This window comes from Phalangium opilio, unplaced genomic scaffold (assembly GCF_054372755.1).
Source record: "Phalangium opilio isolate 3A_F unplaced genomic scaffold, DU_Popi_V2 ptg000088l_1, whole genome shotgun sequence".
NCBI classification, from domain to species: domain Eukaryota; kingdom Metazoa; phylum Arthropoda; class Arachnida; order Opiliones; family Phalangiidae; genus Phalangium; species Phalangium opilio.
In genome coordinates, this window is record NW_028324193.1 from 2,374,319 (window position 1) to 2,389,031 (window position 14,713).

General features: G+C 38.3%; 1 long non-coding RNA gene across 1 annotated transcript; it reads right to left on the reverse strand.

The window, feature by feature from the left end:
- Nucleotides 1-12,019: 12,019 nt before the first annotated feature.
- Nucleotides 12,020-12,614, reverse strand: LOC149649042 (uncharacterized). The gene is made up of 4 exons (XR_016371659.1): nucleotides 12,518-12,614; nucleotides 12,352-12,430; nucleotides 12,174-12,266; nucleotides 12,020-12,100 (listed from the first exon to the last, which is right to left on the reverse strand). It is a non-coding gene; the product is annotated as an uncharacterized LOC149649042 (long non-coding RNA).
- Nucleotides 12,615-14,713: the final 2,099 nt, after the last annotated feature.

Genomic DNA, 14,713 nt, shown 5'->3' on the forward strand with positions numbered 1-14,713 from the left:
TAGGCCTCGTAGAATGTGGACGCCATTATAAATAAGAAAGTGACGGTGATTCACGTATCATTTGCATTTAGAGCGTTTAAGTAAACGCGTCACGAGCAGGAAAATGTCGGACTACGATCATCATTTTCTGAACCAGATCGGACATGGATCAAGAGTTTCATCCCAGCTAGGTTGATCTTTGACTGTGTACAGGGGCGTACCATCGCAACACGGTTACGGTTTAGGAAATTTCATAGTCTCTGCTTTTCGTCGAGCCATGACACTACTACTACTACAACAAGGGCTATATTCCTTGGGAGAAAGTTTTTAAATGCAAGTGCAAAGGTTGCGACCAACGTGACTAGCGGTATTCCTATAAGATCATCCGTAAAGTCCCACGGTAAAGTGGCTGCGAAAGACGTCGCCCTCAGCGCGGCGGAAGAAATTCGAAAAATTAAGTGGTAATAAAAGAAAACGCAAAGCCAAGCCCCTAGTCAGTTCAGTTGTGAGAAGGAAGAGGAAAGCATCATCTTTCAAACGGCCTGAGATTTTTTTCTAAAATATAATGGCGCACATTCTCACCGATTCGCATGGATCCCTCAGTTCGGAAGTTGAACTTTTCAACGTACCTCTAACTAACACCAGTATTTTGAGTGGAGAATGGGTCGAATACAGCCCAATCTCTAACATTAATGAAAATTCCACCATCACGTTCTCCGTGATATTAAAACGTTCGCGAACGCGATGACGCGTAAAGTTCAGATAGACCGTGCCGTATTTTGATAGATGATGATAAACTGCTGGTTTGACCTCCAAGATAGCGTTAACTCCGCGTCTGGTTTCAAATCGTTTGACAACGCGGATATCCTTATTTTCGAACTCAATCCCAGGTTGAGAAAGCAAGGCCGAGTGGATTTCTTCTAAGGACAATTCTTTATCGATGTCAATGAGCGTCATCTTGGGCAAGGGTTGAGTGGCAACCAGACATTTGAATATCGGGGATACTTCAGCGCCAGTCTGGAGGAAATTACTAAGGATATTCCTGTCCTGTTCATTTCGTAGGGCTATGAATATCCCATTCTCACGAATCGCGTTGATGCCAATCTTTAAATGTCGTGGTTTGACCAGCTTGACGAACTCGGATTCAACGTCTTTAGAGGCAACACCAGTTTTAGTTAAGTAAACCAAGAGTATATTATCCCTGGCAGGAGTGGGTAGCGGTCGAGATGGTTCTCATAACTCGGTTGGGTTCTGAAGACTCCTGATAACGGTGAGCGGCAGACGTACGAACAAATGAGGCAAAGGGAGGATATAACACTGGGCGTGGCTGATTGACTGAAGGGGGACACCTGAGTGGAAGGCATTTGTACTGGTACTGGTCGGGAAGAAATCCCATCTTTATATTTCCTCAATTGTAGAAAAAGCTTTTACAGCGAGGAAGTCAAACATAGTCTTTACGGCAACGGGTGCATTTTCGGAAAGTATTTTCCAAATTCTACGTGCTGAAATTTCCGCTAAATTTCCAACATCATCACGTTCATCAAAAAAGATTCTAGCCCTTTGAGCCTGGAGGCAAATTGCCTGATCAAATGAGGGCGCGATTTATGGCTGCTTCTGTACTAGCTCATTCATTTCTGCTGTAGACATTATCCGTTTGAACGCATGCCAAACAGAAATAAAGTCAACTTCTAGAACAATCGTATACATATTTAACGTCGTGGAGAGGGTAGTAAGCTGTTACGGTCTTTTTGAAGAAGTTACTTGTTGCTACAGGAGAGGTTTAGCTTAATCAAATTATTACTTAATATTTTCAAACAAAATTTATGTCTAGTATTATCATTAAGTTCAGTTGAGGATTTCAAAGTTAAAAGGGATTACGAGTAAGCCAAAAAAACGGGTCTGATGCGTTTCTTTACCAAATTAGAGAGAGGGTTACGTAATATGTAATCGACGCCTTAAACCGTTAAAATTTGTCATATAATACATTCCACCGTTCTCCGTCGAAATGTTAAACTTGTACTGCTTATATTTAAGCTTAAAAAAAACATATAATATTTTGAAGAAACGTTTATAATTAAAACTACAATTAAAAGCTTACTATAATTTGGATCGCTTATTCCTGGTCATGCTAAGTTTAGGCTTGAAAACATTCCTTTTGAAACTAGGTTGAAAAACTTATCTTAGACCATCGTTTACATTGGAATTAAGATTGCAGTGATTCGAACTCGCTGTATTTCTAAATCCCGGCAAAACTGTGCAGTGCAGTGGAATTTGTGTCGAAGCAAGTGGTTGAAATCTTGAGCCACTGTAGTTAGATTCTAATGTTTGGTTCCTCTGGAAGCTCGATAATTCAGAAGCAGTGGGTGGGAATAATCTGGTGCCTTGATGACTACGAGCATTTAACTGTGGAACACTGGTGAAGGCTGTACTGGTAGATGGAGAATTTTGTTCCTGTCCAGATTAGTATGGAACTGAGTAACTTGGAAAATTTGGGCGAGTAGTCGTAGTAGACGATAGCGACCTGGGCATTGGCGGGATAGTGGCAGGAGAATGTTGTTGAGAGGTTGCCGCTTCATTTATAGATCTTACAAAATCCGGATTTCTGATTATGTTTTGCAGCGCGCCTAATGTTATTGCTCCAATATTACCACCCAATGAATTCCAATTTAAATTTTCTTCATCGGCCATTTTAATTGCCACAATACGATTTTCAAAACTTCAACTAAAGATTTTTACTATTTCTATCCAAACTAGCCTTATTCCAACCGCGACTCACCACAAAACTGAAATAGACCGAATAAAGGGTCGGGAAAAACAAATGATTTTGGGCTCTTTGACGACCGCGGGAAATTTTCGTCCCGAGAGTAGAGTTGATGGTAACAGTAGACCCTTTCAGTCTAATAATAGTATATTTCGCCCGCAAAACACTTACTTATAAGGGGAACAACCCCTGTAAGATTTAAAATATTTAATGAATTTACGGATAAAAAACAACGTGATTATTAAATAGATAAACTTTATTTAAAACCAAAAGTTGATACGTTTTGAGCCACAATGACGTTATATAGATACGAACTATTAAGAATTGTATGAAAACCATTTAAAATTATGTGAAAACCTTTTAGAATTATATGAAAACCTTTTAGAATTATATGAAAACCTTTTAGAATTATATGAATACCTTTTAGAATTATATGAAAACCTTTTAGAATTATGTGAAAACCTTTTAGAATTATGTGAAAACCTTTTAGAATTATGTGAAAACCTTTTAGAATTATGTGAAAACCTTTTAGAATTATATGAAAACCTTTTAGAATTATATGAAAACCTTTTAGAATTATACGAAAACCTCTTAAATTACATAAAAACCTTTAAGAATTACATAAAAACCTTTATTTACGAATTATGTCGCCAACGATGCCCCATAATCAAGCCTCGAAGCTCTTCTTCTTTGAACGCGAATTTGATAATCGCTTGTACTTTGCTTAAAAGCTATTGGCTTAAATTCATAGGTCTTAACAGTGTTACGGAACTTTACTTTCGGTTCGGACTTTCGGTTCAGACTTATCCAAGCTACTACTGAATCGTACTTTCCGTTCAGACTTATCCAAGCTTCTACTGGATCGAACTTTCGGGTCAGACTTATCCAAGCTTCTACTGGATCGAACATTTCGGGTCAGACTTATCCAAGCTTCTACTGGATCGTACTTTTGGGTCAGACTTATCCAAGCTACTACTGGATCGCCTTGGTGTTCCCGTAAAATCTAATTTTCCACATTTATCGTCGACTTCTTCTACCAGACGACTTCGTCTCGATCTTTACGCGGATAAAAGTACCACGTACATAACACACCTCGCCAGAGCCGAGATAAGACGGTAACTTGACACGTATAGTATTAGTGTTTGACTTAGGAGAGGTTATATTAGGGTCAATAGACCATTTCGGAAATTACATACAGAGAAACCAACACACAAGGGCACGAGGCCGCCATTGGGATATTCTCCATCATCTCGCCAAGAAGCACCGCTAGAATCAGTGAGAGTTAGCTAGTCTCCCGCGTGTAGTGTCGAACCCTAATGCGGGCCTCGAACCCTTCTCTGTGTGTTGGTTACTTCGTATGTAATTTCCAAAATTGTCTATATGGTCAGGTTGCAGTCGTCTAGCCCTTTCAGGTTACTGTCATAACGCTGTTCAACTACCTAACTTACAAGGGTGCAAATTAAGTTGAACTTACGGTGTTCGGTAGGGATGATACTGCTCATCCAGTTTTCTTTTCTTAACAGTTTGACTTCCATTTCGTGTCATTCCCCTTTCCAAAGAACTATATGACTTTTTCATGAATGCCATAGAAACATTCCTAGCCTGTTCAGCGGATTTTTTGAGTTATCGGAACTAGCAAGGGGAAATCATAATTAGACTCTGGCGTCTCTTTGACGCTAACGCGGGAACGTCTAAAATGCCGTACCATGGATTTTACAAATCTCAATAGGAGACTAGCACGACGAGGGCACATTAAATTTAAATCTATTTCCCTAAATTCACTTTGATGGTCTTATTTGGAATTACAAAGTCCATGGCCCCACGTTCACGTATAAGTTTTACGGTGAGTTTATTTAACGCGTTAACAAAAAACTTAAGAAAAAGCTACTTGTATGTTTGGTTCCAAAGATTCATCAACTTAATGTCGGAAAAATCTCTTTTCCGGAATTATAGAGGACAGTACACGAGACTGGGCCATTTTTTGCGTTTCGTCGAAGGCAGTACCTTCCGCGCTATCAATAATAAGGATAATAGATCCGACGGATATCAAATCAAAGAAATCCTACAATTTATAGATAACAATTAACCCCAAAAGCCGGAACAGAAAGCGTGCGTGTCATCGCTTACCTTGAGAAGTCTTCTAGGTTTTTTTAATATCACCACAAATGGCTGAGACCAACTTGACCATTGTTATCATATTGTGAACTGGCGTATACAGGCGGGATTTACGAGAGAGATTTTATGGACGCTTCCATCCCGGGTTAGGCAAATAATAATAAGGCGCCGCCTATGAGGGAGTAAATAAATCCTAAATGCATTCGTCTGCTTATGTGCTGTTGCTTGAGTGTTAAGATAAGCTTTATTTATTTAAAGAGAGTGTCTATTCTCACCCCCGGGTGGAAATAGCCTACGAGCTATTCTCACCACCCCCGGGTGAAAATATCTTATACGCTCTTCTCATTCCCCCCGGGTGAAAATAGTCTGAGTACTATTCCTACCCTACCACGTGACCGCACTCCCGCGTGACGCCATGCGGCCGAGAATATTTTGGTCATTCCTTGATTGAGAGCAGTCTGGGAAATAAGGATAATATTAAAATAGTCCTTGAGATCAGTGTGACTGTGTGGTAGTATATTTTTAATAACATTAATTAATCTTACTCAAGAAAAACCCAAAAAGAGAAATAAATCAATTTTGTATTTTCTTATTTATCATATCTAATAAAATAAATATCCTAATACCCTTTCAATTATTAACCGAAGAAAGTTGCACATTCCGATTAATCTAATTGATTTTCGTCGCTAAGCAGTGTTTTAAACAACCCTGGGCCCCTGACCCAGAGATTTTCTGACCTATTTGTGTATCCCTCCCACTGGACCCTGGTATATTAGCTATGGAGATAACAATGAGCAAAGATGTAGATGATATGATGTTGATATACACTGGGTCATTACCCTATTGGCATCATAAAAAAGTGTTTTCAACTCTCTGCCAACAGAACAGTGAAACATCCCATAACATTATATGTGTATATAAGGATCTTTTTGTATTCAAAAGTTCTCCCAACATGAACAGTTTCTTTGGTTTAATTATAAAAGCAAGTTTTTACAGAAATGACATTAGTGTTCAAAATAATCCTAACGTGGTCTAAAGTTAAACTATGGTGTCCAAAAATAGCTTATGGTATAAGTTGTTTTAGGTTTTCTAGCGTTATTTAAATGTTTTGGAAACTTCTCCTAATAATTTCCATTTAGTGCTTAATCTTTAAATGTATTTAAATGTTTTGGAAACTTCTCGTAACCAGACCTGTCCACTAGAGCCTAGGCTCAGCGCAGCTCACCTTACTTCATTTTGGTTCGTAATGAGCTCACCTCGGGCTCAAGACTGCCAAAATGATAGTTTCTAGCTCGCTCGAGCTCGAGCTCAAAGGTGTATATTAAAATTGGTCTCGGGCCCGCGGAATACTTCCCTATTGGCCTTTCTCTCCTAATAAAAAAAAAAAAAAAATTGGTCTCAGCCTCGGGCTCACATTTCCCGAGTTATAACTAGGAGCTCACCTCGAGCTCGAAGATTCATTTATTAATTTAAGCGGGCTCACCTCGGGCTCAAGACTGCCAAAATGGTAGTTTCTAGCTCGCTCGAGCTCAAAGGTGTATATTAAAATGGGTCTCAGCCTCGGGCTCACATTTCCCGAGTTATAATTCGGAGCTCACCTCGAGCTCGATGATTCATTTATTAAATTAAGCGGGCTCACCCTAGGCTCAATACTATAAGTTATATCACTGTGAGCTCATTCGGGCTCACTATTGTAGCTTTCTAGTCACAGCGCTCAAGTTCAATATTGTTAAAAAGTTTGGGCTCACCTAGGGCTCATAAAACCATTTGTAATCTCAGGTGGCTCTTATTTTAGTGTTATTTTGTATTTATTTCCATTAAAAACTAATAATGAAAACAGACAGGATTTGAAGTCTTTATTCTACAGGGCCGGTAGGCCCTTGTAGATATGACTTGATACCCGTTTGTAATGCTAAACGAAAAAATCACCTTTTTAGGGTTAGCGTCCCATAGAAAAAGCATTACATTTTACCCGGTTTTTTGGGGAAATTGTCATAGGCGATACGGAAAAACTACAGCGAAGTTAGTTTTCGGAATACTTTCAAATTAACAAGCATTTACTAAATGAGAAACTTACCTGCTTAGTTTTTAAATAATTGAAGTCTAATTTTTGTATTTTAACTAATTAATTATGCATCGAATTCCCTATTTCATAGCAGACGACAGTAAGAAAGTTTATCAAGGTTTCAAGGTTTCTTTATTGCCGTATAATAAAAAATACACCCTATAATATCAGGGCGGCTCCCTCATAAGGGGAGCGCAGCAATCAAAATAAAAATAAATGTAAAATAGTAAAATTTGTTCTTCCTCGTCTTCCCTTTTCTATCTCTCTCTCTTTTATTTCATAGCAGCATAGCCCACTCGATCCGCGCTCCCGGACGCTGCGCTGCTCGAGCGCGAGCAGCTTGCGTCGTGACGCGCGTGATCGAGTGGGCTATGATAGCAGACGACTGTAAGGCAACGCTAATTATTTTTTTGGTATTTCATCCGAGCTTTAACACCTTTATTTGGATTTTCTCATGAACTATAACGCCCTTAAAAACCAAAATTGTTTTTATCAGGTCCAATTTTCGTCTAAAAAAGTAATTCAGGTAAATAATTACAGTTAATAGAGGTTTTAATATCGTTTGAAGTGATTTTTCGACGTTCGTTTTGGCCAAGGCTTAAGTTGAATTTTGGTAAGTCTGTGTAATATACTCTTTATAGCGTCTTTCGTCCTTTATGATTATAAAAAAAGCTGATTTCCAGCTCTGTTTTGGAATTTGATTTAGTCTGCTTCGTTTCATGCTAGAAACATATCCCAAGTTCCCAACCCTAGGTTTTACAATTCAACACTTCCATATGAGGTATACAGGGTTTCATTATTTTTTAATTTTTATATTAATTTTATTTTGGCTATTCTCAGTGAGCATTCATATGTTAGAACGCAATTTCGGATTTTTGTGGTCTCCCAAGTCTCCAAAACTGTAAGTTTAACATTTTAGGGCAAATTATTATAATAATCAAGAATATGTATAGATCATCAAGGGTATAAATAGGCAACCTAAGACCCATTTGATTTATGATGTAATAGATCATGTTAGGTTTAGATACAGGGTTAAGCTTATGTTAGGCTAGGTTGTTATGAGCGGCTAAATGTTCACCTGTTTTTGGAATTATCAAGTTTTATCAACTGAATATATTTCCCCTGCTCCAAAATTTTACTAAATTGGATTTGTTTTTACCCCTGATTATTGCTAATTATCTTGTTTATTGCCACAAATTTTCTAAAAAAAAATGGTATTTTAGCTTCTTTCTACCCTAAAAAGAGGCGCACTTTTAGCCATAACCAATGCACTTATTTAAGAAGTAAACAGTTCTACGAAATTAACTTTACTATTTTGAAAAGGCTGTTAATTTTATTTAATACTCACTAATATCTCGTGCCATCATTATCAATAATGTATGACAAACCAAAGATGATTTCGATTTATATTTTATTCAAAACCGCTAACTAATAGCATTTTTGGTTCCTTAGATAATAGGGACGGGAAATGACATTTTCAGCCTGTTAAGAGTTGACTACTGCCTTAAGACTGAAGTGACAGATATTATACAAAAACGTCTTTGTTTGGACCAAGACCGAAAAAACCAACGATATGAGTGAGGTTTATCAATTGACTGAAGTTTCAGATATTGAAATTTTTCTTTAAGTATTTTTAGTAGTTTAATCCTTAATCACTAATTAATTCAATCAACTGATTTTACTCTTAATCGATCTATTCCCTCTAAATTTATTCAAAAAATTGCATATCTCCGCTTTTTCAAGAACAATTCCATTTTCCGAAAACATTTTATCATGAAATTAATTATTTTGGGCCGTTCACGAAGAGTGTGGGTGTCGTGATCACTTGACGAGCATGCCGCTATTTATTGGCATTAAAGGAAACCACACATTTCAATAAACTTTTATCATTTAAATAAAATAACAGAAGTTTAGAGAGAAAAGCGGAACAAATTGAAGAAGTCAAACGTTGACATGAAATAGATACAATTCATATAAATTTCAACAAGCTCGACGACGTTGAAAACTCAAAAATAGAGCAGCCGGCAGTTGTTCCATTACAAGTCTAAATTTAGCACGCGCGAAGCTTAATATATCGTAACTAATGGACTGTCTGATTAGAGTTCTGAAATAAGGAAGTCATAGACTTATAATGGGAGAGCCAGGGGAATGTATCATTACAAGATAAAACCAAGGAAATCAGGGACTGAAAGAAGGAATAAAATAAAAACAAATGACACCTAAACATCTAGTAACAACACTAATAATGGATATCAGATACTGAAATGTAGAGAAGCCGGCGGCATTTTCAGTTTCAGTCAGGACCACTAAGGAAATTCTAGGGTAACCGGGGTCCAGACATTATCTCAACTATTTTAATTACCCACTTCTTTAGTTTAGCAGACGCCGCGCCCTGGTCAATGGTCATGGACCAGTTCATTTATTCCAGGGCAGGGGGTCGCTGGCCCAATGTCTAGTTTTAAAAAAATCCCTATTTCCCACCCTGATTCAGTTGGGAGTCCTGGAGCTCCTTAAGTCCAGAGATGCATATGACAAGGATTCATTTCTCATAAGCGAGAATGGCCAACTCTGTTGTGTAAGAGACAGCCTGGCAGCCTGGTATTTTTTTACTTCTCAGTCAGCTGGGTTTTCACCTTTAAAAGTTAATACAGCCCTTTGAATTTAAATAATTAGAAATGAGAAATGTTATTAAATGAATAAATCTATACGGTTGCACTTGTGTCGAAATGAGAGCAACTAAATATGTGTCTTTGATATCTAGCTCTGATATTTTCAGAAAATTAATAAAAAGTAGTGTTATGTATTTAACCAGAATTTATTTTATTGAAATTTATTAATAATTATTTAATCAAAAAAATTGTAATACTATTTTGTTTTAAATTTTACAAATAAAATTTAAAACAGTAAACATAGGGCAAAGGTTATATTGTATTATAAATAGCCTGTGGGATTGATTTTAGCTATATCGCAATTAGAGCTCGACATTTTCTATCCATTATCCACAAATTAGTAAATAATTTGAATGAAAATAGGTGGATATCTTTTATTAATTGGAAAATAATGCACACACTTTACATTTAAATTTTAGAAGTTAATTTATTATTTACTTTGTGTATGTAATATTCAGCATTAATTTCACTAAGGCAATAAACTAATTACCTACGAGGAATTAACTAGTATATATGTTTAAAATTATAATTTAATCGTTTCAAAACTAATAAAGTTTTGAACCGGTTTTTTAATTTAGTTTGTAAAATTTGTGATAGTCAATTGGTCAATATTGTATATTAAACAATGGTGGAACCAATTTTTTTTAAACTCTATGAAACTGAAATATCAATCAAACATCTACTGAAAGAGGTATCACCCTACTTTTATTTCAAAAGAAGGTAAATAAGGATTAGATGGCTTGCTGCTTCAAACAAGATTTTTAATCATGAAGAGAATATTTTGTTAATTTTAGTCAAATTTAGATATTCGGTAATCGAGTTGATATGAATAAAGCCCTTTTTGCTCATGTCTATTTTAAACTTTATTCACAGATTTTGCTGACCATTTCACATACATAATACACACTACTGAAGGAAGCAAATCTATCTGTGATCGGTAACGGTGACCAATATAGCAATTTTCCCAATTAATGGGTTTGAAGGTCATTTGCACATTTCAATTTGAAATGTTGCGAGAGAAATTTGAATGGAATATAAAGTAGACTTCTCTTGATATCTCATTCAGTAGATAAAAAAATTGGTATTCGTATTTCAATTAAGCTTCGATCAAATCGAAGATATTAGAAGCCACCAACGGCAGGTGATGAAATACCAGATATTTGCAGTCCCCAACGGCACGTTTCAAATCCCAGATATTCACAGCCCCCAAAGGCAGGTTTCAAATCCCAGATATTCACAGCCACCAAAGGCAGGTTTCAAATCCCAGATATTCACAGCCACCAAAGGCAGGTTTCAAATCCCAGATATTAGAAGCCACCAACCGTAGGTGATCAAATCTCAGATATTAGAAGCCACCAACGGCAGGATTCAAACCCCAGATATTAGAAGCCAGCAACGGCAGGTGATGAAATCCCAAATATTAGAAGCCACAAACGGCAGGTGATCAAATCTCAGATGTAAGAAGCCACCAACGGCAGGTGATCAATTCCCAGATATTAGAAGCCCCCAACGGCAAAATTCAAACCCCAGATATTAGCAGCCCCCAAAGGCACTTTATCAGATCCCAGATATATGCAGCCCCCAACGGCAGGTTTCAAATCCCAGATATTAAGAGCCACCAACCGTAGGTGATCAAATCCCAGATATTAGAAGCCACAAACAGCTGGTGATCAAATCCCAGATGTAAGAAGCCACCAACGGCAGGTGATCAAATCCCAGATATAAGAAGCCACCAACGGCAGATGATCAAATCCCAGATATTAGTAGCCACCAACGGCAGGTGATCAAATCCCAGATATTAGAAGCCTCCAACCGCATGTTATCAAATCCCACATACTATCAGCCTAACGGCAGGTTTCAAATCCCAGATATTAGAAGCCACCAACCGCAGGTGATCAAATCCAAGATGTTATTCGCCACCAGCGGCAGGTGATCAAATCCCAGATATTAGAAGCCACCAACGGCACGTTTCAAATCCCAGATATTAGCAGCCCCCAATGGCACGTTTCAAATCCCAGATACTAGTAGCACCCAAAGGCACGTTTCAAATCCCAGATACTAGTAGCCCCCAACGGCAGTTTTCAAATCCCAGATACTAGTAGCCCCCAACGGCAGGTTTCAAATCCCAGATAATTGTAGCCCCCAACGGCAGTTTTCAAATCCCAGATACTAGTAGCCCCCAACGGCAGGTTTCAAATCCCAGATACTAGTAGCCACCAACCGTAGCTGATCAAATCCCAGATGATTGCAAGAGCCGGGATAAAAACATTGGTTGGTTTGTTGACAGGGTTAAGTGATCGTGTGATTTAATCTATCAATTATTTTACCACCTATTTAAACAAACAAAATGATCTACGCAGTGGTTACCGTTGGCGGTTGCACCAGACATAATCTCTGTAGCGTTTATCGTTGGCAATATGGCCATTGTTCATTGTTTTCTTAGGTAACGTTAGAATGGGCGCAAAATAATTAATAATTCAATTGTTACCTAGTACAAATGATTGGAAGAACCTGAATTAAAAATATTGGTTGATTTGGTGACAGGGTTTAGTGATAGTGTGATTGAATCTATCATTTATTTTACCAGTAAAAAACGTATCTTCGTAGCGGTAACCGTTGCCTGACGGCACCAGTCGAGAAACCAGGGAACGAACCCTTGTGCGTAGTTTGCATTGATCTATTTTAAACAACAAAAATTGATTTAATTTAAACAAATTACCTAATTAGCGGCTATCGTTGGCCAATGGCACCATGTGAATCACCTTAAAACGAACGCAACACGGCCAATTGGTCTCTAGTCTACAATAGTACAATCAGCCTGTCTTGAACTTTTGACCGAGGCTTAGTGAAATCAGTGAATTTAAAAATTATCGGCTAAATCTTAACTTTAAATTCTTTTGTATTAAATTATAATGAAGTTTAACTTACGAGAATAAAATAAAATTGGGACTGATTAACCCCTTCTTTTAGATGAAAAGTGGAAAAATTCGCCTTAAGCTCGTCCATAAACAGAGCGGACGACGCAATTAGTAAACAAAAAACTTCGCTATATTAGCGGTAAAACAGCGTAAGTCCAACAGTACGTTTCTCTATGATTTTAGCTAGGATTATACCACGTAAGTCCAACAGAATAAAAGGTCGTAAGTTTAAGTATGTGCTTAAAAGTACAAAAAGTAATACTTAATATTAATTGTTTTCAATAAAACTTCGAAAGGCACCAGAAAAATGTTCAACCTTTCATTTAAAACCGTAGCTGATCAAATCCCAGATATTAGAAGCCGCCAACGGCAGGTGATGAAATACCAGATATTAGAAGCCACCAACGGCAGGATTCAAACCCCACATATTAGAAGCCACCAACGGCAGGTTTAAAATCCCAGATATTAAAAGCCACCAACGGCAGGTGATCAAATCCCAGATATTAGAAGCCACCAACCGTAGCTGATCAAATCCCAGATATTAGAAGCCACCAACGGCAGGTGATGAAATACCAGATATTAGAAGCCACCAACGGCAGGATTCAAACCCCACATGTTAGAAGCCACCAACGGCAGGTTTAAAATCCCAGATATTAAAAGCCACCAACGGCAGGTGATCAAATCACAGATATTAGAAGCCACCAACCGCAGGTGATCAAATCCAAGATGTTATTAGCCACCAGCGGCAGGTGATCAAATCCCAGATATTAGAAGCCACCAACGGCACGTTTCAAATCCCAGATATTTGCATCAACCAACGGCAGGTTTCAAATCCCAGAAATTAGCAGCCCCCAATGGCACCTTTCAAATCCCAGATACTAGTAGCCCCCAAAGGCACGTTTCAAATCCCAGATACTAGTAGCCCCCAACAGCAGGTTTCAAATCCCAGATACTAGTAGCCCCCAACGCCATGTTTCAAATACTAGATATTCACAGCCCCCAACGGCAGGTTTCAAATCCCAGATTTTAGAAGCCACCAACCGTAGCTGATCAAATCCCAGATATTATAAGCCACCAACGGCAGGTCATAAAATACCAGGTATTAGAAGCCACCAACGGCAGGATTCAAACCCCACATTTTAGAAGCCACCAACGGCAGGTTTAAAATCCCAGATATTAAAAGCCACCAACGGCAGGTTTAAAATCCCAGATATTAAAAGCCACCAACGGCAGGTGATCAAATCCCAGATATTAGAAGCCACCAACGGCAGGTGATCAAATCCCTGATATGAGAAGGCACCAACGACAGGGATCAAATCCCAGATAATAGTAGCCACCAACGGCAGTTGATCAAATCCCAGATATTAGAAGTCACCAACGGCAGTTGATCAAATCCCAGATATCAGAAGTCACCAACGGCAGGAATCAAATCCCAGATATTAGAAGCCTCCAACCGCATGTGATCAAATCCCACATACTATCAGCCTAACGGAAGGTTTCAAATCCCAGATATTAGAAGCCACCAACCGCAGGTGATCAAATCCAAGATGTTATTAGCCACCAGCGGCAGGTGATCAAATCCCAGATATTAGAAGCCACCAACGGCACGTTTCAAATCCCAGATATTTGCATCAACCAACGGCAGGTTTCAAATCCCAGATATTAGCAGCCCCCAATGGCACGTTTCAAATCCCAGATACTAGTAGCCCCCAACGGCAGGTTTCAAATCCCAGATACTAGTAGCCCCCAACGGCAGGTTTCAAATCCCAGATACTAGTAGCCCCCAACGCCATGTTTCAAATACTAGATATTTACAGCCCCCAACGGCAGGTTTCAAATCCCAGATTTTAGAAGCCACCAACCGTAGCTGATCAAATCCCAGATATTAGAAGCCGCCAACGGCAGGATTCAAACCCCACATATTAGAAGCCACCAACGGCAGGTTTAAAATCCCAGATATTAGAAGCAACCAACCGCAGGTGATCAAATCCAAGATGTTATTAGCCACCAGCGGCAGGTGATCAAATCGCTGATATTAGAAGCCGCCAATGGCAGGTGATGAAATACCAGATATTAGAAGCCACCAAAGTAATATTCAGCATTAATTTCACTAAGGCAATAAACTAATTACCTACGAGGAATTAACTAGTATATATGTTTAAAATTATAATTTAATCGTTTCAAAACTAATAAAGTTTTGAACCGG